At 38.4% G+C, this 25,663-nt stretch overlaps 4 pseudogenes; all 4 read right to left on the reverse strand.

The window, feature by feature from the left end:
• Positions 1-243: 243 nt before the first annotated feature.
• Positions 244-898, reverse strand: LOC143577641 (zinc finger A20 and AN1 domain-containing stress-associated protein 5 pseudogene; annotated as a pseudogene).
• An 11,463-nt stretch (positions 899-12,361) lies between these two features.
• On the reverse strand, positions 12,362-12,826 carry LOC143577643 (SKP1-like protein 1B pseudogene; annotated as a pseudogene).
• A 3,043-nt stretch (positions 12,827-15,869) lies between these two features.
• On the reverse strand, positions 15,870-16,376 carry LOC143577633 (SKP1-like protein 1A pseudogene; annotated as a pseudogene).
• Positions 16,377-20,340: 3,964 nt separating this feature from the next.
• Positions 20,341-20,808, reverse strand: LOC143577644 (SKP1-like protein 1A pseudogene; annotated as a pseudogene).
• Positions 20,809-25,663: the final 4,855 nt, after the last annotated feature.

Consider the following 25,663-nt stretch of genomic DNA (forward strand, 5'->3'; position numbering starts at 1 on the left):
ACTTGTCAATAATTACCGGCCTTTGACAACCACATTTCCAAAATACAATGCAACTTAGAAAAGAAAAAAAGTTGGTCCATCCACCATGCGATATGTTTGTTATCCTTATTCCCACATTTTTCTTTCTTTCTTTCATTTATTAATTTTCCAACTTTGCCAATGTTGAATATAAAATTCAATAATAAAAATAATAATAATTCCGCACAGTAATAACTAATAATAATAATAATAATAATAAAAATAAATCATAAATAAAGTTCCACTAACATAATAATAATTAATCAAATTGACAATACCACCCCCTTAACTTTCCATCACATTTCACACCACCCCCCACCAGAACTCCACCACCGTCTTCCAGTTTCTTCACCTTCGCGCCATATGATGAATCATTGAATTGAGAGTCAATTGACTAATTAGACCTTGAGAATCTTCGCGGCTCGGATAACCGGATTCTCACGAGCGATGGCTTCACGTCCAGCGGCTTTGTAGTCATAGCTGCAGTCATGTCGATCGGAGTAACGGTGCTCGGAGCAGAACATCTCGCCGCAACGGCACGTGAATCCGATTAATCCGACCTTCTTCTTGCAACCGGAGCACCGATTCACCTCACGCTTCTTAGGACGGTTGGCTTTGTCATCCTCCAACGGCTCGTACGGCTCGGCTCGTCGTTTACGGCTCAGATCTGAGGCTTTTTCCGGTGAAGCGGCGGTGTTAGGTCTAAAGTCAACGAAGTCTTTGAGATCGGATCTACGGTCGTCGATGTTGATTGGTGGTGAGCATAAGGTTAGGGTTTCGGGAACCTTGAGCTCGGTTTCTTCTTTCTCTCTCTTTTGAGCCATGGTGATGAGAGAGAGAGATAGAGATTGGAATGAAACGAATAGGATGAAGAAGTAATAATAATAATAATAATTTATTATTATTATTATTATGACGTAAATGCCCTTGGTGCAAAAGTTGAATCGGTGGTTCTGACTTGTGCTGACAAACTCAGGAAAGTAACGGACTGAAAAGAAAAATGCCTTTCCAGGAAATTATTCTCGCTCCAACCTCTAAAAAGGATAAAGTAATCATCAAATTGTGAATCATTATGTCAATTTGTTGTTTTATAGAAAGAAAATTAAAAATCGGGTATTGAAATGTGTGAATACTGAATGCTATTTGAAATGTGGGGGTGGGTTGCGGGTAGTGGGTTCGGGTTCCTCGCTACTTCGGGTAAACAGACGTCACCTATTCTAGTTTCCCCGTCGGATGTCAATTGCAAGTGATACAATTCGGAGAAAGGAGAGGAGAGGACGAGCAGGAGGGTTGGGCGGGTAATGGGTTTGGGTACCTCGCCATCTCGAATACTTCTGGTAAATTGACGTCAGCTCCCCCATTTTCCCTGTCGGATATCAATTGCAGGTGATACAATCCATATAAAGTAGAGGATAGGGCGAGCAAGAGGGTTGGATGGGTAATGTAGCGTCGGTGGGTTCAGGTTCTGTCGGATTCAAGAACGTTAGTTGAGTTGGAGGCCGGTGATTGTCCTTTAGGCGGGTTGAGCCTTCCCTCACCCTAACACGATCTTGTAGGGTAAAAAAATTATGACTTTATTAATTTACTTATGGGAGGGGTGCAAATTTGATTTTATGAAATATCATGTTTTATGATGCACGCGTATTACGGACAATAAAAGCATGCACAATTTAGGGTTGTTAAAGATTTATCATGACTCGTTAGATGACTCTCTCGATTGAGTTGCTGATTTCATGGTTTTTGTAACCAACATTTCTTAACCAGACAAACGATGATAATATTTGGTTGCCAATAACATGTTTAACGTTATATCATTGGAGTGATTAAAACAGTGAAATAGGTTTAACAAAGTATTTAATTAAAATGCTAATTAATGATAACACATCCCCCCCCCCACCCCCCAAGGAATTCTTCATGCCATCCAGGTCATAGGTTAGCATGACTAATAATAGAAATCGTTGATCGATAATATCTACATGTAGTTAAGTGTAACACCCCGACCAAAGGCGGATTATACATCGGGGCGCCACATATTGTTTCATTACTCGTGACACTATTGGGTGTCAATATTTAATAAATACATTCATTCGCGCACGCGCAAAGTAAACAAGATAACATAAATCATCATAAATCAATATATTATAAATCATAATATTCGAACAGCAAAAACTTGTCTTGATACATTTTAATCTAGGTCCAAAATAAAGAAAACTTCCTACGTGTCCACAAGCTCCAAAACAGCTACTGCAAACCTGAACATGTGTTAAAATAAACGTCAAACACTTGCGTGTTGGTGAGAAATCAAGTTTAATAGATAATAGATAACAATAAATCTGCACGAAACACGTGTATGTCTGGTGTTTAACAAGGGTGCAATCAGATTGTGATCAAGCCTAAATAGATCATAGCTCATAGTTCATAGTTCAATCCGTGCTCCCAAATGAGCACAAAAACAAGAAAACATCTGTGCAAGTGTAAACAAAGAAAACCGTAAACGATAGGTCTCCCGTGTTCATCTAATGGATCCATGAAAACTTCGGAATAGGCCGAACAAAGCGGTTAATGATACACACATACTAATAAACAGCCAAGTAAACGTCCTCAACACATGGGATACTGCGCGACTAAAGTTCATAAACAAGTTTAAGACTCTAAGTTTGTATGAACACATGAACATCCCAAAACATTAAAAATAAAAAGGGATTAAGTACGAGATTACTCACTTGATAAACGATGCGGTGTAAGATAAAGCAAGAACCAACTCTAAACAAGCACAAGTTAACCTATAAACAAGATTATTGTTTTAATGATTTGTTTTAAGTCTTGATTACAAGTTAGCATAATTAATAAGTAAATTATTATATATAATATATATTACCGGAAAAGCAGGGCAGAACAGGGAGGAAGACGGAGGCAAAGAGAGAGGAGACGGCAAAGGGAGAACAACGGCAAGGAGCAAGAGAGAACAGGAGAGTTTAAGTGCTTTGTGTGTGTAGTGTTAGGAAAAATACATTATTATTTATAGAGAAACCCTAGGGAACACAATCCCTAGAAAAAGGGGAAAAGATCTCAAAAAGCAAAAGATTCCAAAAGCAAAAGATATCAAAAGATATGGCAGCTGCAGGGGGCAAGATAAAGCTGACAGGGAACAGTAAACAGGCATGGGCGGGTCAGATAAAGGTACTGGTCAAGCATGGAAAAAGCAGATCTCAAAAGATAATGTCAGTCACTTTTTCTGCCAACCAATGGGGTTGGTGCGCATGCTGCGCCAAAAGTGGCTTTTCAGACATAAGATAGGTCAGGTTAGGTCAACAGCACAAAGATATGATATCAAAAGCAAACAAGCAAGTTAAAACAGAAGAAAAGATAAGTCTAGCGCGAGAAAGCTGCGCGCGAGAAAGCTAAGGCGAGCCGCGGGAAGAATCACATTTCTTAGCGCGCCGCGGGAGGAACTTCAATTCCTAGCGCGCCGCGGGAAGAACTATAATTCTTCGCGCGTCGAGGGATGAACTACGATTCTTAGCGCGCTGCGAGAAGAACTACAAATCCTTAGAGCGCTGCGAGAAGAGTTCGTCTCGCGTATCGCTGGAACAGATGGTCTTCACGCAGGCTTCCTTGTAAGGAGTCTGGCGCGTGGAGCTGCGCAGACAACCTTAGGCGGGAAGAAACAAAGGACAAGGAGAGAGGAGGAAACGAGGCATAAGGGCGGAACGGCGACAAGAGGGAACAGAAGGCGGAAAGAGAGAAGAAGAGGGACGGGACGGCGGAAAGAAAGAGAGAGAAAGAGGCGGGAAGGAAAATATATATTATTATTACTAAAAGTAAAATATAAGTATAAATAAATATTAAATCATAAAAGAAAGAGATCGGGTCAGAGAAACGGGTACCTGGGTCGGGTCGGATCGGGGCAGATGTCACAGTCTCCCCTACTTTAAGAAATTTCGTCCCGATATTTATCTCGAAGTAGGTTGCGCAGAGAACAGGTGCGGGTACTTGATCTTCATTTGATCTTCCCTTTCCCATGTAAACTCGGCTCCGCGCTTGGACTCCCAGCGAACTTTCACGATAGGGATGCGACTGCGCTTGGTTTGCTTAACCTCGCGATCCATAATCTCAACAGGCTTCTCAACGAAATGCATGGATGCATCAACTTGAACTTCATCAAGTGGAATGTGAAGGTTCTCGTCGGCTAAACACTTCTTGAGATTGGATACATGGAACGTTGGATGCACATTGCTGAGCGCGGGCGGCAGGTCAAGTCTGTAGGCAACTTTTCCCACACGCGCGAGAATCTTGAATGGTCCAACATAACGAGGAGCAAGCTTACCTTTCTTCCCAAAGCGGACAACACCTTTCCAGGGCGACACTTTGAGGAGAACAAGATCACCAACTTGAAATTCGAGAGGCTTTCGCCTGCGATCTGCGTAACTCTTCTGTCGGCTTCTGGCAGTCAGCAGATGATCACGGATCTTGGCGATTTTATCGGTTGTCTCTTGAACAAGTTCGGGTCCTGTGATTTGAGTTTCACCCACTTCGCTCCAACAAATCGGGGAGCGGCACTTACGACCGTAAAGTGCTTCAAATGGGGCCATTCCGATACTGGAATGATAGCTGTTATTATAAGAGAACTCGATCAAAGGCAAGTGCGAATCCCAATTACCTCCAAAATCAAGAACACAAGATCGGAGCATATCCTCAAGAGTTTGAATAGTTCGCTCAGACTGACCGTCAGTCTGAGGATGATATGCAGTACTCATGTCCAAGCGAGTTCCTAGCGCAGATTGGAGAGATTTCCAAAAGCGAGATATAAAACGGCCATCGCGATCGGATATGATGCTCAAAGGGATACCATGGCGGCAGACAATTTCCTTGACATAAAGCTGCGCGAGTTGCTCAACACGGTAGTTTTCACGAATGGGCAGAAAGTGAGCAGACTTAGTCAAACGATCCACTATTACCCAAATGCTATCATGTTTGCTTGCTGTCAAGGGTAACTTGGTAATAAAGTCCATCGCTATACCTTCCTATTTCCACGTAGGAATTTCTGGTTGTTCGAGCAAACCAGATGGGCGTTGATGTTCAGCTTTTACCTTAGAACAAGTCAGGCATTTAGCTACGAACACAACAATATCCTTTTTCATACCGGGCCACCAATAAGTAATGCGCAAATCCTTGTACATCTTATCAGCGCCAGGATGAACGGAATACCGAGATTTGTGCGCTTCACTCAGGATATCAGCGCGAAGATTCTCATCAAAGGGAATCCAGATGCGATTAAGATAGCAGAGAATTCCACTCAGATTGGGCACAAAATGCGCTTCCGCGCCACACGCTAACTCGGCGCGAAGGTTACCATTACTGATGGATGCGCGCTGCGCGTCACGAATGCGCGATTCAAGGTTGCTTTGGATCGGCGCGAAGTGAAGCTGCGTGCGCGGCAAGATACAGTTAAGCTGGCTGGGTTTTCGGCTGAGCGCATCGGCTACCACATTAGCCTTACCAGGATGATACCGGATCTCACAATCGTAGTCGCTGATGAGTTCGTTCCATCGGCGTTGCCTCATGTTAAGTTCCTTTTGATCAAAGATATGCTGAAGGCTTTTATGGTCAGTGTAGAGGATACACTTAGTACATAAAGGTAGTGTCTCCAGATCTTCAAGGCAAATACGACTGCACCAAGCTCGAGATCGTGAGTTGTATAATTCTTTTCATGAACCTTAAGTTGCCTCGATGCGTAAGCGATAACCTTGCCTCGTTGCATAAGAACACAACCGAGACCTTGGTTGGAGGCATCGCAGTACACGACAAAATCTTCATTACCCTCAGGTAGCGCAAGGACAGGAGCTTCACACAACAAACGCTTGAGCGTTAGAAAGGCTTCTTCTTGCTTCGAGCCCCAAATATATGGTTTACCTTTGTGCGTTAGAGCTGTTAAAGGCAAAGCGATCTTCGAGAAGTTCGAAATGAAGCGCCGGTAATAACCAGCTAAGCCCAGAAAGGAACGGATCTCAGAAGGAGTGGTCGGCGTAATCCAGTTCTTGATTGCTTCAATCTTGGATGGGTCGACATGAATACCCATCTTATTTACAACATGGCCAAGAAACTGTACTTCATCAGACCAGAATTCACACTTGGAGAGCTTGGCAAAGAGCTGCTCGGTTCTAAGCTTTTGCAACACCAACCGAAGATGTTGCTCATGCTCGGCCTTGGTCTTAGAATAAATAAGAACGTCATCGATAAACACAATCACGAATTTATCCAAGAAAGGCCTACACACCCGATTCATTAGATCCATGAAAACGGCGGGTGCGTTGGTTAAACCGAAGGACATGACCAAGAATTCAAAATGGCCATAACGAGTTCGAAAAGCAGTCTTGGGAACATCTTCATCGCGGATGCGCAACTGGTGATAGCCAGAGCGGAGATCGATCTTGGAAAAACAAGAGGCACCTTGGAGTTGATCAAAGAGGTCGTCAATGCGCGGTAAGGGATACCGGTTCTTAATGGTGAGCTTGTTCAACTCGCGGTAATCAATACACATGCGAAACGATCCATCTTTCTTTTTAACGAACAACACCGGAGCACCCCAGGGCGAAGAGCTAGGGCGGATGAATCCTTTAGCAGTCAACTCTTGAAGTTGGCTTGCCAATTCTTGCATCTCAGCGGGCGCAAGACGGTAAGGAGATTTAGCTACGGGGGAAGCACCAGGGACAAGATCAATACGGAACTCGGCTTCACGAGCGGGAGGGATACCAGGAAGATCATCAGGAAAAACTTCAGGAAAATCGCGCACAACAGGGATATCGCGAAGCTTCTTCTTTCCTTCATCGGGTTTAACCACATGGGCTAAGAATGCAATACACCTTTTCCTCATGAGCCTTCGGGCTTCGGCGCAAGACATAAGCTTAAGACCGCGGGAGGGTTTTTCGCCGTAGATATGAAGATCACCATTTTCTCGAGGTATGCGAATCATCTTCTTGGCGCAAATAACTTCGGCGCGATTCTTCGAGAGCCAGTCCATACCAATGATAACATCAAAGCTTCCAAGAGGCATGGGGATGAGGTCGATCAGAAAATCGTTTTCGTTAAGGTTAAGCGTGCAATCTTTAATCACTGAGTTAATTAAAACAGTTTCGCCATTAGCCAATTCAACTGAAAAATTTTCTTTTAAGTCGTTGCGCGGTCGCGCAAGCTTCTGCTCAAACGCGCGAGAAATAAAACTTCGATCGGCGCCAGTATCAAAAAGTACAGAAGCATAAAATCCGTTGAGCAAAAATGTACCATTAACTACGTCATTATTCGCTTGCGCTTGGTGCGCGGTTATGTTAAAAGCTCGTCCGCGCGTTACTTGGTTCGAAATCTGGTTCACCGGATTCGCTTGCGTAATCTGAACTTGTAGCCTTGGGCACGCGTTCCGGAAATGACTGGGATCACCGCAGTTAAAGCACGACCTGGGTCGTGGGTTTTGGTAGGTTGGTTGTGGGTTCTGCGGGTAGACTGGTGGTGTTTGCGCGATTGGGTTGGCGGGAGGGACTCTACAGTATTCGGCAGAGTGACCAACGCGGCCACATCGGCTACGTTGTCGACACGGGGTTTGGGTTGGGTGGTGAAGTCTACAGGTTGGGCAAAAGGGTTGGGTTCCTGTATAAGGTTTCTTAGGTGGCGGGGCAGGGAGTGCGGGATTGGTTAAGGCATAGTTATGGACTACAGGAGGGGTTGGGTAGGCTGTCAGTGGGTTAGGCGCGTAAACTGAAGGTTGGTAGATGGGTTGCTGGACAATGGGCGGGTTGGTAAGCGCATAGGCTTTGCGCCTGCGCTTGAGGTTGTTATGGTGTGAGGGTTCAGGTTTGGTTTCTGTTGGTTCAGGGACAGTCTTGGTGAGTTTGGTCTTCTCAGATCCCCGCAGGAACAGGGTTCCTGCTCTGACATGGTTGTCGCTGAGCACAGCGGCCAACTCGATGGCGTCAGAGAGGGTAACTGGGTTTCTGGCCCATACGGAATCTTGAATTTCCATGGGGAGACTCCCAAGGAATTTCTCGATGGCTCGGCGGGAAGGGGTAACAAGGTGAGGGACAAGCAGGCTTAGTTCATGGAAACGCGTCGCGTACTCGCGCGCTTCGCCACTGTATTGCTTAAGATTCCAAAATTCTTCCTCCAGGCGCTTAACTTCGTTGGGAGGGCAGAATTCTCAGAATTTCCTTGAATTCCTCCCATGTCATGCTAGAAGCAGCTTCTGCGCCACGCGCATGAGCTACTCCATTCCACCAAGTAAGCGCCCTTGATTCCAGGACACTAGAGGCATATAGGGTTCGTCTGTCTGAGGGGCATTGGGTGTGGAGGAAAGTGTTTTCTATTTTCTCAAGCCACTGGAGCATCACGGTGGCTCCTTCAAGACCTGTGAACTTTGGAGGGTTACCCGCGTTAAAGGACTTAATGTTGTAACCGGAGGTATTGTTTTGGCTCAAAGCTTGGGCTATTGCGGCGGCCATTTCCTGGGAACGTTGCTGCGAACGTCTGCGCGAGGCTTCTCTCCTCAGATGGCGGCGAGATAGCGGAGGCATTCTATAAAAGTTTTAATTTTAGTTAATATCTTGGTTTTAGCGCAAAGTATGTCATCGTAAAGCTTGTTTCGCGAAGTTAGTTACTGTCAAAAGTTAAAGTAAAATAAATGACCCTAAATGCAGACTTTAATAAAGGTAACAAATTCGAATCAGGAATCGACAATTCATGTATCACCATGACTTTCCGAATTCCCAATTTAAAATATACGAGCAAACGAGTATTGGAGATTGACGATTCATGTATCACCATGACTTTTCAATCCTCAATATAAAATATACAAGAAAATGAGTATTGGAGATTGACAATTCATGTATCACCATGACTTTTCAAGTCTTCAACCTCAGAACATAATCGTAAATGGAAATTGAAAATCAACTATTCATGTATCACCATGACTTTTCGGATTTTCAAATCCAACAAACGAGTATGTAAGTAAAATCAATAAAAATCGAAATTCAACAAAAATCGAAATATCGCGGAATAAAACATAAAATCATATACTGCGCAAGCGCGAGCATATTTATAAACAACGAGTAATTAACAATAAGCGCGCAAACATGACATTTCTCTCATGCGCGAGAAGGGACTCTTAGGTATTCTAGGCCGTTACGTCTAACCACCTATCCTAAAGTCAACGAGCTCTGATACCAACCTGTAACACCCCGACCAAAGGCGGATTATACATCGGGGCGCCACATATTGTTTCATTACTCGTGACACTATTGGGTGTCAATATTTAATAAATACATTCATTCGCGCACGCGCAAAGTAAACAAGATAACATAAATCATCATAAATTAATATATTATAAATCATAATATTCGAACAGCAAAAACTTGTCTTGATACATTTTAATCTAGGTCCAAAATAAAGAAAACTTCCTACGTGTCCACAAGCTCCAAAACAGCTACTGCAAACCTGAACATGTGTTAAAATAAACGTCAAACACTTGCGTGTTGGTGAGAAATCAAGTTTAATAGATAATAGATAACAATAAATCTGCGCGAAACACGTGTATGTCTGGTGTTTAACAAGGGTGCAATCAGATTGTGATCAAGCCTAAATAGATCATAGCTCATAGTTCATAGTTCAATCCGTGCTCCCAAATGAGCACAAAAACAAGAAAACATCTGTGCAAGTGTAAACAAAGAAAACCGTAAACGATAGGTCTCCCGTGTTCATCTAATGGATCCATGAAAACTTCGGAATAGGCCGAACAAAGCGGTTAATGATACACACATACTAATAAACAGCCAAGTAAACGTCCTCAACACATGGGATACTGCGCGACTAAAGTTCATAAACAAGTTTAAGACTCTAAGTTTGTATGAACACATGAACATCCCAAAACATTAAAAATAAAAAGGGATTAAGTACGAGATTACTCACTTGATAAACGATGCGGTGTAAGATAAAGCAAGAACCAACTCTAAACAAGCACAAGTTAACCTATAAACAAGATTATTGTTTTAATGATTTGTTTTAAGTCTTGATTACAAGTTAGCATAATTAATAAGTAAATTATTATATATAATATATATTACCGGAAAAGCAGGGCAGAACAGGGAGGAAGACGGAGGCAAAGAGAGAGGAGACGGCAAAGGGAGAACAACGGCAAGGAGCAAGAGAGAACAGGAGAGTTTAAGTGCTTTGTGTGTGTAGTGTTAGGAAAAATACATTATTATTTATAGAGAAACCCTAGGGAACACAATCCCTAGAAAAAGGGGAAAAGATCTCAAAAAGCAAAAGATTCCAAAAGCAAAAGATATCAAAAGATATGGCAGCTGCAGGGGGCAAGATAAAGCTGACAGGGAACAGTAAACAGGCATGGGCGGGTCAGATAAAGGTACTGGTCAAGCATGGAAAAAGCAGATCTCAAAAGATAATGTCAGTCACTTTTTCTGCCAACCAATGGGGTTGGTGCGCATGCTGCGCCAAAAGTGGCTTTTCAGACATAAGATAGGTCAGGTTAGGTCAACAGCACAAAGATATGATATCAAAAGCAAACAAGCAAGTTAAAACAGAAGAAAAGATAAGTTTAGCGCGAGAAAGCTGCGCGCGAGAAAGCTAAGGCGCGCCGCGGGAAGAATCACATTTCTTAGCGCGCCGCGGGAGGAACTTCAATTCCTAGCGCGCCGCGGGAAGAACTATAATTCTTCGCGCGTCGAGGGATGAACTACGATTCTTAGCGCGCTGCGAGAAGAACTACAAATCCTTAGCGCGCTGCGAGAAGAGTTCGTCTCGCGTATCGCTGGAACAGATGGTCTTCACGCAGGCTTCCTTGTAAGGAGTCTGGCGCGTGGAGCTGCGCAGACAACCTTAGGCGGGAAGAAACAAAGGACAAGGAGAGAGGAGGAAACGAGGCATAAGGGCGGAACGGCGACAAGAGGGAACAGAAGGCGGAAAGAGAGAAGAAGAGGGACGGGATGGCGGAAAGAAAGAGAGAGAAAGAGGCGGGAAGGAAAATATATATTATTATTACTAAAAGTAAAATATAAGTATAAATAAATATTAAATCATAAAAGAAAGAGATCGGGTCAGAGAAACGGGTACCTGGGTCGGGTCGGATCGGGGCAGATGTCACATTAAGATGGTAGAGTATTGCAAGTAAATTAATAGAAAATCGGTTATCGGTATTTTCGTTATTAAGTTATATGGACTAAATATGTGAGTATTAACATGTAAATTATTTCTTAACTCAAGTTATAAATTATGTATTATTCAAATGTTATTAAGATGGTTTTTCCCATGTAGGAGATGGTGGGCTTGGGGTACTGGCTAGAGATGAGCTCAGTACCATACTGGTACCGATCCCAAATTTCTCGATCCCGATTTTCTTAAAAACTTGATTCTGGTGCTGAAATGCTCGTTTTGGTACCGGTGTGGTACCAATACCCCGGTACTATTTTCTCATCCTTACTACCAATGATGGTTGTGAACGAAAGCGTATGGGGTCGATTCCAATTTTCTTGAAAACTTGGTGCTGATACCCCGATACTATTGGCTAGTGACTGGATTGAAATCGTAATAATTAAGGTAATGAGTCGTACTGAAAGTTGCGACTGGATCACCTCCTTTTTAGGGGGAGTTAATGCTTGTTGGGTGTTTTGGTTTGACACTGCTTCACACCCAAAAAGAAGGGAGCTACGTCTAAGTTAAAACCAATGCTAATTGCGATCGAAGGCGTAGGAGATTACCTTTTACCATTAGGCTGCTCTAGACAACCGAGATTTAGGGTTGTTTGGTAGCCTCTTAATGACCATTAAAAGGTTATCTCTTAATTGTTCATAACCTCTTAATGGTTAAGAGGTAGTCATAAGTCTAAATGGTTAAGAGGTAACCCATTAAGACTTATACCATTAAGACTTATAAGTCTTAATGGGTTACCTCTTAACCATTTAGACTTATGGCTACCTCTTAACCATTAAGAGGTTATGAACCATTAAGAGATATAAGCTAGCAATTATTTACCATATCAAATTGATATATGTGATATTTTGGAATTAGGGTTTCCGTCAATACCAACCTCTAATTGCCGACGTATCTAATTATTATCAGTTCAGTTTTGATTATTATAAATTTCTATATTGTCAATTAATTTCTTCAAACCAAGAAGAAAAATTGTAATTACGACTATATTTGGATCATAGAATAAACTCATAGCATTCACTTAATAAGAGGTGACACAAAAGAAACAATTCAACCTAATAAGTACCAATATATATCCGAATAACCCCAATAACAATTAAACATATATGACTACTAACAATAATCAGGATCTTTATGACTCAAATGCCCATGCATGCTCCTGGCGAGCCGCAGCTTCTTCCTCGGGTGTGTAATCATTCATGATGTTAAATTTCTCACGAATCTTTTCGACAGTCTTGGCGTCGCTGATCATCTCACCCACTGTTTTACAGGTCAGGTCGAGTAAGCCTTTGATGTCGAGATAATTTGCAGCCAGAATTAGGTCAAAAAGAGTGTCTTGATCCACTCTAACAAATACTGAATCAAACGATTTTAAATCCTCGTCGTCGTCGGTGGTCGAAGGGTCCATGTGCTTTTAACAATACTCGATAACCTTGGACAAGATCTTGCTGGTGACATTAGGGAGAGAAATGACGGAACCGGCACAGTCATCTTTGATCATGTGTTTGATAGTTTGCGATTGCAACGCCACCGCTTCTTCAACCTCGAAGGTTTCTCCGTCCGAACTCTTCAACACGATGGTCTTTTGCGATGACATCCTTTGTTGTGTAACACTTTTAGGGTTGTGAATGAATTGTGAAATTGCGAATGAGAACGAGAGAGGGGTGGAATGGGTTTATATAGGTTGGGATGGCGGTGTAATCAAATACTCTTTTTCACTTTACCCTCTTATATTATTAATTTGTTGCACCGTAGTCACTGTAGTTTTTTTTTACTTGTTTCGGTTGTTACGATTTGCAAGCCATTATTCAATAAATCAATTTTTTTAAAGCCATCCTTTCCTTTCCTTTCACTTTTACATGATGATCTATCAAAGATATTAAAAATTGTTCTTAAATATATAATTTTAAAATAAAAAAGTAGATCTCTGGAGTAGCTAAATTCTACATTAATGCCCTTAAACGGGTGTCCCAGCGACTATAAAGCAATAGCAAGGAGTATTATCCCTCACCAAAAGGATAGGAATTCAAGCCTTGAAATCGTCGTTCAAATAACAAATATATTATCTAATTAGTTTTTATCCCTTGTATTACAGGGTTATTTTATATTATTTGTTATTAATATTTATATATTTTGTTGGATATTAATTTTACTTATTATAAAGAAGTTTATAATATACTTAGGGATTGATAATGAAAATGTTTCACAAATAAATGTGATATTATAACCCGGTTTAAAAGCTATCTAAAATTGGTGAGACTCATGACCCGCTTAAATTTTTTTAATATAGAATTGTGACTTAATTATAAATAATTTAATAAAAAATGGATATTAATTTTTAGTATATCCCTATTTTATAGGATTTTCATATTAAATATTTGATAAGATTAATTTTTAATATAATGAGATGTTATAACCCGTTTAAAGGCTATCTGGGTTTGGTAAGACCCATATCCATGAATTCGGGTCAAATGCATTAGAAGCCTTTATTTAAGAATAAAATAATCTGGTTGCTTAAAAGAATTTAAGAGCTTTCGTTTATATATTTTTTTAAGATATAACCCTTTATCCCTATCGTCTTTTATATTGTTAGTTACAATGTGATTGTTGGTTAAAAGATCATATAGATTATAGTTTAAATAGGTTATCAACTTAGGTTTACATGGAAACTGAGTAAACCAATTAACCCATGACAACCCCTCAACTAGTTTGGCACATGCTTAGATAATTGGTTTATACGGGTTAGCCTCGGAGTACAAGTACTTTGTCACACCCTAAATCACGGCTTAGGCATATGACACATATGTTGGTACCACAATTGTAAATAAATCGGAGTTACGTTTAATAACGGAAGACTTTATATAATTGTGGGTTTAAAGTGTAATATTACAAAAGACGGGATTATAAAATACCCGTTTTAAGTTATAACAAAAGCATTAATTGTTTTTAATTTCAAACCATCATTTTAATATTTTAAGTTTATACAAAAATAGATCCGAGCCATCGGATATCTTTTGAGCACTTCGTTCCTCCAAGCGCTAACTTTGGTCACCTGCAAAATGTAAGAAAATACGTCAGCAACGAATGCTAGTGAATGTGCTGACGCTAAAATATTTTTCTTTACTTAATTATCCCTCGAGACTACGTAGGTCCCGACCTAACGTGGCTTAGGAATAATCAAGTTAAAACATACAATTTATAAACTCAAGTCTCTATACTCGGTTCCCCCAGCGCAACACCGCAGCGTTCGACTAGTTGAGTGCTTATACGTATACATAAGGTCATACTCCCCGTAGGCGAGGGTAATTGTGACCAGGTGTGGTGTGCCCACCACATATGAAAGGATCCAGACAAACGTACACTATAGCCTGAGGCCAGTATTTATACCCTTGTTTATAAATGTTTTAGAGACACTTAGTCTCATGTAAAGTTTTTCATATAACACGTTTGACTCATTTGAAAAACAAGTTTGTAAAAGTGGGAAGTATTCACCTTTTGATTGGATCGGCTTCAATCACCGTCCGAGGGTCTTTCCCGTTGCTATCTCGCACCTATAGTACGAGTATAACCAATTGTTAGTCGGATGTACAATCCGGCTTAAGACCTTTAGTCTTATTTTATAAATTTTACCTCGATGAACCTTTAGATCAAAATCTCTTTTAATTTAAAACCTTTAGTTTAAAAGTAATTTATAAACCTTTAGTTTAATTACATAAACCCGACGTTTCTTCTTCTCTAAGAAACGTATTCTTTTCTTTATTATTTAAGAATAGTTATTATTACTTAAATAATATTTTCATAACAAAGAATATATATATATATATATATATATATCAATATTCATAATCGTATCTTTTGTTCTTTTCTTTGTTATGTTTACTTTTCTTTTATCGAGGTATCGAGTATAACCTCGACTTAAGGTTTAAGCCTTTATAATATTTTATTATTATTTTCATTGGCGTTATGCATACGCCTACCTTTGTTGGCTTATGAAAACCCTAATAATTTGAGCAGCACTCCAACGCCGCTTCACTTTCCTTTCCTTCTCGTTCAACCCTTCTTCTTGTTTTCCTTTCCTCGTCACGCCAAACGACAAACTCCAAAACTTCACCACTTGTTTACACGCCTTACGAGATTCACCATCTTAACATCGAGATATAACAAACACCTTCTTGGTCGATACGTCGGTGGAGAGTGGCACGAACTTCGAGGAAACGAACACGGAAATCAAGAAATTATGGCACGAACTTCGAGACCGATCGAGGGTATGGTTTGTATAGTTTAGAGAGATGTTAGAGAGAGAGTGATATACTGAGTTTGGTGTGAGGAAGGCATGAACCCCTAGCCTTCTACTTATAGGCAAAATTTGGAGCCCATCGCGGTACACGACGGCCTCTTTGGCAAGCCCGTCGCGTATCGCGACGTAGGCTTGGACAGTCACCACGTAGACCTGCCACGTGGCGACATGTGGCATACGTTGTGCCGCGTGGCGACACGTAGCGATCCGACTGCCACGTGGTAACACATAGTGCTACCGGTTGCCACGTGGCACACGTGTCACAAACTGTCAGGCCACGTCATCGCGTATGCCACGTCATCACGATACGCGATGACGTTGGTTCAATGGCGATAGCGTATCACTATTGACTTCTTCTAGAACCCTTTGACCAAGCCCTTGTAGTTTCCTTTCGAAGTTCTGCTTCTTCCTGGGAGGTAAAGTCATTCTTGATGTTGAAAATCTTGCGATTCTCTTCAGGAATTTTGCCCTTCATCATCTCAGCCGCCGTCTGACACATCAGGTCGAGTAAGCCTTTGACTTCGAGATAGTTTGCTGCCACTATTAGATCAAAAAGAGTGTATGTATCCACTTTAACATATTCTAAATCAAACGATTTCAGATCGTTTTCGTTGGTATATGGTTCCAAATGCTTTTTACAGTACTCGATAACCATTGCCAAGATCTTGCTGGTGACGTTAGGGAGTGGGATGCCAGAGCCGGTACAGTCATCTTCGATCATGTGTTTGATTGTTTGTGATTCCAACGCCACCGCTTCTTCAACCTCAAAGGTTTCGCCGTCAGAACTCTTTAATACGATGGTCTTTTGCGACGACGTTAGGGAGTGGGATGCCAGAGCCGGTACAGTCATCTTCGATCATGTGTTTGATTGTTTGTGATTCCAACGCCACCGCTTCTTCAACCTCGAAGGTTTCGCCGTCAGAACTCTTTAATACGATGGTCTTTTGCGACGACGACATGGTGCTTTAAGGTTGTGTGAATTGTGAATGAGAAACTTGAGAGAGGATGAAGGGGTTTATATAAGATGGGATGGCGGTGATCTGCCGGAAATATCGGCTAACCATTCGGTAACCTTATTTCAAATGTAAATCAAACTTATTTTGTTTCACTTTACACACTTATTGTTTTAGTTTATTGCATCGGTGTACTTCTATTTTTATTATCCAATCAATCGAATTTTTGAACAAAGAACTTCTTAAAAAGTATCTTTACTAAAAGTACTACTAATCAATATTAGGATCTTGGCCATCGTGATTTACAACAACATTCTTTGAAAGTATTGAAAAACTTCTTGAATATTAAATCTATAATCTATCTATAATATATATAAACGAAAACATAAAAATCTTACGTGTCGCAGTATGGTCGCTTCCACCCTTTTTTGGAGTCACCAAATTTGCTTAATTTTTAAATATAGACTTCTCATGCATTTGACCTGAATTCACGAGTATGGATCTTATCAAACCCATATATTTCTTAAACGGGTTATAACATCTCATTAAATTAAAAATCCTATAAAGTAGAGATTTGCTAAAAATTAATATCTAATTTATTTAAAAATATATATATTATTTATAATTAAAAAACCAATTTTAAAGTAAAAAAAATAAACGGGTCTTGGGTCTCATCAAACACATATAGCTTTTAAACCGGGTTATAGCATCTCATTTATTTGTATAACAATTTATCATCAAACCATAAGTATATTATTAACTTTCATACAATAAAAAAATAAATGTTCAAAAAATAAATAAATATCAGAAACAAATAATATAAAAACAACTCCTTTAATACGGGGAATAAAAACTAGTTACAAATATAGGTCCCTAACATAACAAATGGATATTTGATTTGTGGATAGTTGCTACATCAATCTGCCCGGTTGAGTTCTTGATCGCCGCCATAGCTATAGAGAGATGATTAAATTACACTTTGTCTTCTCTGGCTTGTGTCGTATCTATAAAGTTATGAAAAACTTGTGAAAGAGGTCTGATATCGAGGTCTAGCTTTTAATTACCCTACAAATCTGCAATTAGTCATCGATCCCTCATCGATATGTATATGCATATACCTCAGATAATATTAGCATAAGATGTTTTAGGAAGAAATGGATCTTTACCAAAGTTATGAAGTATCTTTTATATATAAAAATAAAAAATAAAAAAAAAACTAAAATTCTTGTTTTTTTTTACTTTCAATAGTTAGATAATAATTTCTTTAAAATTTATCAATGAAAACTCAACCAACCAACCTATAACCTATTGAAACTAGTGGAGGTGCATGCACGGGGATGGGGGATGGTCAATCGGTTAATAGCATTGTGGTTAGTGCACTAATATAGCTCAAGTTACATTATAAGTGAGTAAATATATTCTTTTTGGTTGTCCCCGTGAGTAACTTGGCGTTAAATTGTTGCTCACATAGAGCATTCCTAGGTGTATCGATGTTTTGCGTGTGGAGAAGACGTCACGTTAGCTCGCGCTGAGATGTAGTGAGCATTCCTTCTATTTCTAGCCACACAATGGTTCAATCTCGTGCAGCTTCCTTAATGTTACCACTCTTTTCTGGACCCATTATTCTTATTTTCTTGTTAGGATTACGTATATTATTTACTATATTTTTATGTTATTATTTAATAGCTAATATTTGGTATATCATTATTTTTATACGTATTAAGTCCGACTCCCATGTTTTTGTTCAATTTTTGCCAACGGACTTCTTTTTCATCTACTTCAAATCCGATCTGGATGTCTTAACTATGCGGTTTAAAGAGCAAACCAGGCTTCTTGTAGCCCTTAAAACACCAAAATCGATCACTATTTATAGAGAAACAGTACTGGTGTTGGACCCAAAACTCATTTTTAGTATCTAAGAGCATTCACAATAAGGAATTCAAAAAACACTAAAAAATATGCCTAATCACCCGGCACATCATAAAAACACCATCCTTTAAAAATGCCCAAAACCTACACAACACGGAATCCTAAAAACACAAAATAAAAAAACATTGTCACATCATCACCACCTTCTACCTTATAATTTTTAATTCAAGACCCAACTTCCCCATCTAGGCCCACCACATGCAAAAATGTATTGTTTATGATAGTTTTTTTTTTTTTTGAAAAATTCCACTAAAAATGCTTGATAAAAACTACATCCACAATAAGAAAAAATGAGTGACGTGGACAAACACCCATTAACACTTCATAAAAATACCTTATTGGAGATTATCTAAACGCTATTGTTGAAAGAACATCACATGGGCCCATGCTAGGTGGTAGAGGTGCACACATTACCCGGTTAAACGGTTTTTAACCAGTTTGTACCCGAAATTCTAATTGGTCCAATCCTAACTAGTTACTAACCGATTCTAACCGTCGGTTAGTAACCGGTTTATATTATTGATTTCAAAGCCGGCGGTTATTAACCGGTTCGGGTCTAACCGGTCAAAACCGGTTAGTAACCGACCCGAAAAGCCGGTATAACCGGTTAATTCCCGCAAAAAAAAAATGATTAGCATGTTAACTGGTTAATGGTTAACCGGTTAACCAATTTTTGCACCTCTTCTAGGTAGAGGTGTACAAAAAACCCGAACCCGGAACCATCAATAATGGTTTATATGGGAGAGACAATTTATGTATCATTAATGGGTACTAGCAGTGACAGATTTACTTGAAGTTCAGGGCCAAGGCTATGATATTTCTTCCAAGCCCAATTCAGAGTCCCTGTTGACTTATATATGTTTCTCAAAGTCCGATCTTGGCAAAATATTGGTAATCAATGGGTGGTTTTATTTTAATTTGATTGAGGGTTTGAGCTAAACACCAACTCCTTCCTAATTTTTGATTGAAGGTTTTGTAAGATCATTTTGAGATTGAGTTTTTAAACAGTTTATTGACTTGTTGGTTGCCGTGATTTAGCTCATAATAAACAGATTTTTAACTCTTGTAAAAAACTAAAATAAAAAAGATATTCGTGATTGTAAACACATTTTTAATTATCGCTTTTCAAAAAAGCCAATATTTTTTTTATAATTACAAACTCAATCCCAAATATGTTCTAAATATGCAATGTAGTATAGGCTATTTTTTAATGACTATTTAGTTTGATTGAGGGTTTAAGCTAAGCACCAATTAGTGTATCACACTTTTTTTTTTTAAAAAAACGAGTATAATAGCATGTGTGCATTCTTTTAATATTAAGGGTTACTTTTTTGCAACAACTTAATGTCAATTTTTTTTTACCTGACCGCTCTGACACTACCCGTTCTAACCCACTGATTAATAATTCTACATCCGATTAATAATTCTAGATCCACCACTGGATATTGTGTAAAGTGTCAAATAAGTTCTTTAGCTTTTATTCTTTCATTGAAAGATATATAACATCCATGAAGACAATTAAATAAGAGATATATATACAAGGAAAGGAGATAAAAGATGAACAATAAAAGATACAAACAAATATTTACTAAATCATATTGATTACCCAAGACCTGCTCCATTACAAGCTCTAGAACCAGACGATGTTGTTAAACTGTTAAAGAATTTAGGGTTTAGCATCATTCCATCTATACCCAATTTTATTAGTTGGGTTTTAATTATTTTGTCAATAGATTCAACCAAGAAAAGAAAATTGCAATATAATAATGGATATTAATAACAACCAAAACCATTAGTATTTATAGAGAAACAAAGTAAGAATTTAATCAACATGATATTAGTACCCAGATTTGCATAAAACCAAAAGCTAAATAAACATAATAATGAAAAAAAGATATATAAATGCATGTTGATAACTAATAATAATAATCTGGATCTTTATTCAAACGCCCATGCATTCTCCTCGCGAACCGCGGCTTCTTCCTCAGGGGTGAAGTCATTAGTGATTTTGAAAATCTTGCGAACCTCATCAGGACTCAGGTCCTTGATCATGTCAGCCACCGATTGACAGGTCAGGTCGAGTAAGCCTTTGATGTCGAGATAGTTTGCAGCCAGAATCAGATCAAAAAGAGTCACTTGATCATCTACGTCTTTAACAAACTCTACATCAAACGATTTAAGAGCCTCATCGTTGGTAGATGGTTCCACATGCTTTTTACAGTACTCGATAACCATGGCCAGGATCTTGCTGGTGACATTAGGGAGTGGGATGCCAGAACCGGCACAGTCATCTTCGATCATGTGTTTGATTGTTTGCGATTCCAACGCAACCGCTTCTTCAACCTCGAAGGTTTCTCCGTCCGAACTCTTTAACACGATGGTTTTCTGCGACGAAGACATTGTGATTTGCTTTGATGCTTGGCTTGTTGTTCAAGATTGTGAATGATAAACAAGAGATGGGTAGAAGGGGTTTATATACGAATGGATGGCGGTGCTCTGCCGGAAATAGCGGCTTAGTATTCGGTAATTAAATTCTCAATTTAACTTTACCCTACTTATTGTATTAACTTGTTACATCGTGGCCCTTATAGTTTCTTTTGATTTGTTTTCGGTTGTTACGATTTGCAAGTGTCCTTGACCACATATCATGGCAACACCCACTATATTTACTAGTAGATTAGCCCACGCGTTACGGCGGGGTTCCAACTGATATTTGATTCAACTTTGTTGTGTATCACCCGGTTAACTCATTCATGGTTTTAAACATTTTATTCCGTCCATTCAAAAATAGGTGTACTAGTTTGTATGGCGTGCTTGAGTAATATGTCTAGTACGTTAGTTCCATCCATTGTTAGGCTCCCTACGTCAACCGTATATATATGATTTAGTCGGTATAAAGTTTAATGGTTTTATTATATATATATACATGAATAGTGTATATGAAAAAAAAATCCTATATGTCTTAATGACGAAAAATGTAATTTTAATAAGCAAATCATGCATAACTTAAAAAGAAACCATAATAACATGTAACAGTTGTTTATATGCATTTTCAAAAGAAACCATCTATAATATCACTACACATCCCAAACCCACCTTACAAAAGATTCAGGTTTCTACAAGTGTTTACAAAATATGGAAATTTTATACGTTAGCCATATGATGACATGATTACAAAAGATTTACATTTTTCTAGTGCTAGTTACAAAATGTCTATTCATTGTTGCTAGACTTCATCAACATTCCTTCATAATCCCCCCCCCCCCCCCCACCCAAGAAGACCATCTGATACTCCATCACAAAAAGTAAAACAACACAAATTAAATAAATTTTGAACATATGTCAGATTGAGAAAAGGATAGAAAGTAACACTCAGTACCTTGAGAATATATATAGGCCCATACTAACATGTAATGAAATAATGACGGATCTTGAACATCTAGTATGCATGAGCTGAAAGTCACAATACCCAAAAAAAATTTCATGATTATAAGTTTTAGGTCGGTAATCCGGTTCGAGTCGGGTCAAACAATAATTTCAAGCCCTAACCTACCAAATTGAAAGAAATACAAAATGGTGAAATGTGAATGGCCGAACATGGTCTCTGCTTGCTTCCGTTATCTATTTAGACTAATCGATTTCACTCCAACATGCACGAGTTAGTTCTGGCCTCAATAAACAGTGACAATGCTCAATCAATCGATTAATCGATTTCACACCCAAACGATTTTACCAATTCACCCGAGCTTCTATTCAGACTTTTGAGCGGAACCTCACACGTCAGTAAGTCACAACAGCCAACGCACAATGAAAACTACATTTGTTGTTGTGTTCGAACATCAACCGAATGGTAGGGTTGGATTTTGGGTTTAATGTTTTTTGTTTTTTTGTTTAAAATTATTTGGGTTTGGCCTTGGTCTTGCGTAGTTTTATTTCTTAGTCTTTCTTTATCTATATGTTTATTTCGTAAGCAATTTCTCATTTTTTTTTGCTTTAAACAAACTTTATTTTTTTAAAAATTCAAGGTTGGCCCGGACTCAAATAGTATGGTTGGGCCGGATTCAAATAACTTGGTTGGGCCGAACTCAATACATTTATATATTTTTTTTTATTTTTCCGAAAAAAAATACACTATCGAGCGAAAACGTGTTTGGGCCGTGGCCCACGCCAAAAGAAACATCCGCCACTGTAATGAAGAAAGTGACTATGATCATTAGAGCCTACACACAATAAATTTACCTTTTTAGAAACCACAAACTCGAAATGATCATATGGTAAATGCGGATCAAACAAAAAATATCTTAAAATCTAAAATTATTTAAAGCTCGAATCCTAGTGGGCATCGAACAAAGACTAAAACATAAACGTGTGATGAAAACTCAAAACAAAATAAGTTATTAAGTCCAAATCAGAATAGAAGTACTTATTATGACCCGTTATGACGTGTCATCCAACCCTTATATATACTATATAGTATACTATCATCCAACTCGTACAACCGATTAATTTGTACAGCCGATTAGTAAGTTATTAATTTACTCAATTATGCTTAAATATCTTAAGTAAAAATTAAAATTATATTCAGAAGACATGTATAATATATTCTAAGTGTTTATCTCTTAAATTTCATTCAAGAAATCAACATTTTTATACATTATTGTTCATTTAGAATCAACATTTTTTATAAATTATTATTAACTAAACTTATAGTAAATAGAAGGTGATTTGGACATTACTTGGGGGCGGCCATTTGGTTTGTTAAAATCATTCAAAGCATAATTAATAACTATTGTTGGAAGTTAATAAAAAAACACCAGCCTGAAGAAATGTTCGGGTTACTCTCCAAAGCAGCCTTGGCTGAACTCATACATTCCACAATATTTGTGCTTTAAAAATGGTAGAATTTTAAGTATTTTTTCTTAAACAAGATGCAAATGAAACAAAAACTACAAAATAAAAAAAGAAATTACTTAATTACCAGGATATGATATGATTCTTTCAAAAGCAATGCAAGTAAGAGAGATTGTATAGAGTAACCAATAAACCATTAAGCAATTTCACCGGCACCTGTAACTTCACACAAAAATGACATAATTTGTGTATAGGCTTTAGCATAAAACCTTTAACCAATTTCTCCTCAACTTGTTAGTTGTAATTATGTGCGAGAATAAAAAAAGGTTGACCAAATGGTAAGGTTTGAATTATCATATTAGTCCTAGGTGTTCCAGCTTTTCGATACAAGCTTATTGACTCCTTTAGACATCAAAAATCATTTGACTCTAATAGTTTAGGGGATGTTTACCATAATACCAAAAGACCAAATTACCCTTCACATGATTAGATTCAATTTAATTTCGTTTAGTCAATTCTATCAAGCTTTATACTGTCACTTGTTTTAAACATGTGATTTGTAAACCTCTAAAAAACCCGTATATACACACACACAAACATAAAATAAGTTACCATGCATTTTAGCCATGTCATCATGCTTCACGTGAAAAAAAAAAGATTGTTATAAAAGAAGGGATGGCATCCTTTCAGGCTCAATATCATCTTACTCTTTTGACAGTAGGCGCAAAACCAGCAGATATCACCGAATATACACCTAAGGGGCTGTTTGGAAAGGCTCTGAATCAGACCATTCAGATGTGAAATCTGAATCGCTCAGATCCAGAGTGTTTGTTTGAGATAATCACAACCTCTTAATGGCTCTATTCAGATCTTAATCGCTCAGATACAACATGTTCACTGAATGAGAAATCAGACCAAATTAACCCTAAAGTAATATACAAGGTTCGTTCATCCCTCCCAACCCTTAAACCTTATGCTATCACTCCTTCCCTCCCAAGTACAACTGCTATGGCGTTACTACTCAATCGATTGTTACACCCTTCGAACACATCTTCTCCATCGATCCCATCTCAGGTAATTTTTTTTCTCCAATAACAATTTGCGAATTTTTTACTCAATCGATTGAAACTTGAATGTAAAATGTCTGTGGTTATTTTTTAACACGTATTAATTGGATTGATAGGATTGGTTCATAATTGTTAGAGAATAGGGATTGTTTTTAATCAAAATGGTGAAATAAATAGTGAAATAAAGTGGTATTGGTCATGTATGCTTGCGTTAATATTAGCTTCGGGTCAAATGGTTCAGGCTTGGGTCGGCTTTCAGGTTTAACAAAAGTGAAAAAAAAACCTAAACTATCAAAGAATTTTAAAACCCAAAGTGAAAGCTAGTTACATTAATCTTGACTGATTATTGGTCTACTTATAATTGCAATTTAAGAATCCAAAATCAAATTTGGCTCGAACGCCTAATCTGATTCGTTTACGCGTATCTTTCTTCTGTCGTTTGTTAGACAAAAAAATGGTATTTTGATATTCTTATATATCATCCTGGTTTTACATCAGTTGATGTCTCAAGTTTGGATGGTCATAACATGTTGCTATGTATAATGATGGTTTGCATCAATTTGTGCTTTCAAATTATTGGTTTATATATTGCAAATGCTAATAATTGTTAACTGCTACTCTGATTGATTGTTGCAGAGGAAGTGATTTGGCAGATGATGCAAAATAAGCTAAAAATGTGAGAAATGGTTGGTGTCTCCTGTTGGATTATTAGTAGTGCCATTGGGATATAATTTAGGAGATGAAGTTGCTTTGGCATCTATCGATAGTAAGCTTCACTTTCCTTATATTAACTGAAACATGTGTTAATTTTCATGGACTCATAATTTGAGTTCTTTTGAAATAAAATGAACCAAAGTTCTTTCAATAATCTATCAAGATTTAGATAACAATTGAATTGGTATACAACTTAAAACAATAATAGCAGTATAGCACATCCAAGCATCATCCCTTGCAGTCCAACTATTACAACCGTCATATATTTTTGATTCATTCAATATCACATAATTGAAACTTTTACATGGTGCATAATTTTTTTATATATATGTTTAGCCATGTAACGAACCGAACGAACACAAACATGGCCTTTTTCATGTTCGTTCGTTAAGAAAGTAATGTGTTCACGAACGGTTCACAAACACTTACTGAACAAAGATAAACAAACGCAAATTTTTTGTTTATTTATATCTAACGGGCCAACTAAAAACTCGCTTATATACGAGTATGTAGTGTACATATATGTATATATATGTGTATGTTGTATAAAAAATATATAATAATGCATATATATATAAGCGGACTGGACCGGAATCTTAAAAGGGCAAATGTCGTACCTGTAA

This window comes from Bidens hawaiensis, unplaced genomic scaffold (assembly GCF_021521415.1).
Source record: "Bidens hawaiensis isolate Kalapana, Puna unplaced genomic scaffold, B.hawaiensis_p1.1 tig00028763_1, whole genome shotgun sequence".
Taxonomy (NCBI): Eukaryota; Viridiplantae; Streptophyta; class Magnoliopsida; order Asterales; family Asteraceae; genus Bidens; species Bidens hawaiensis.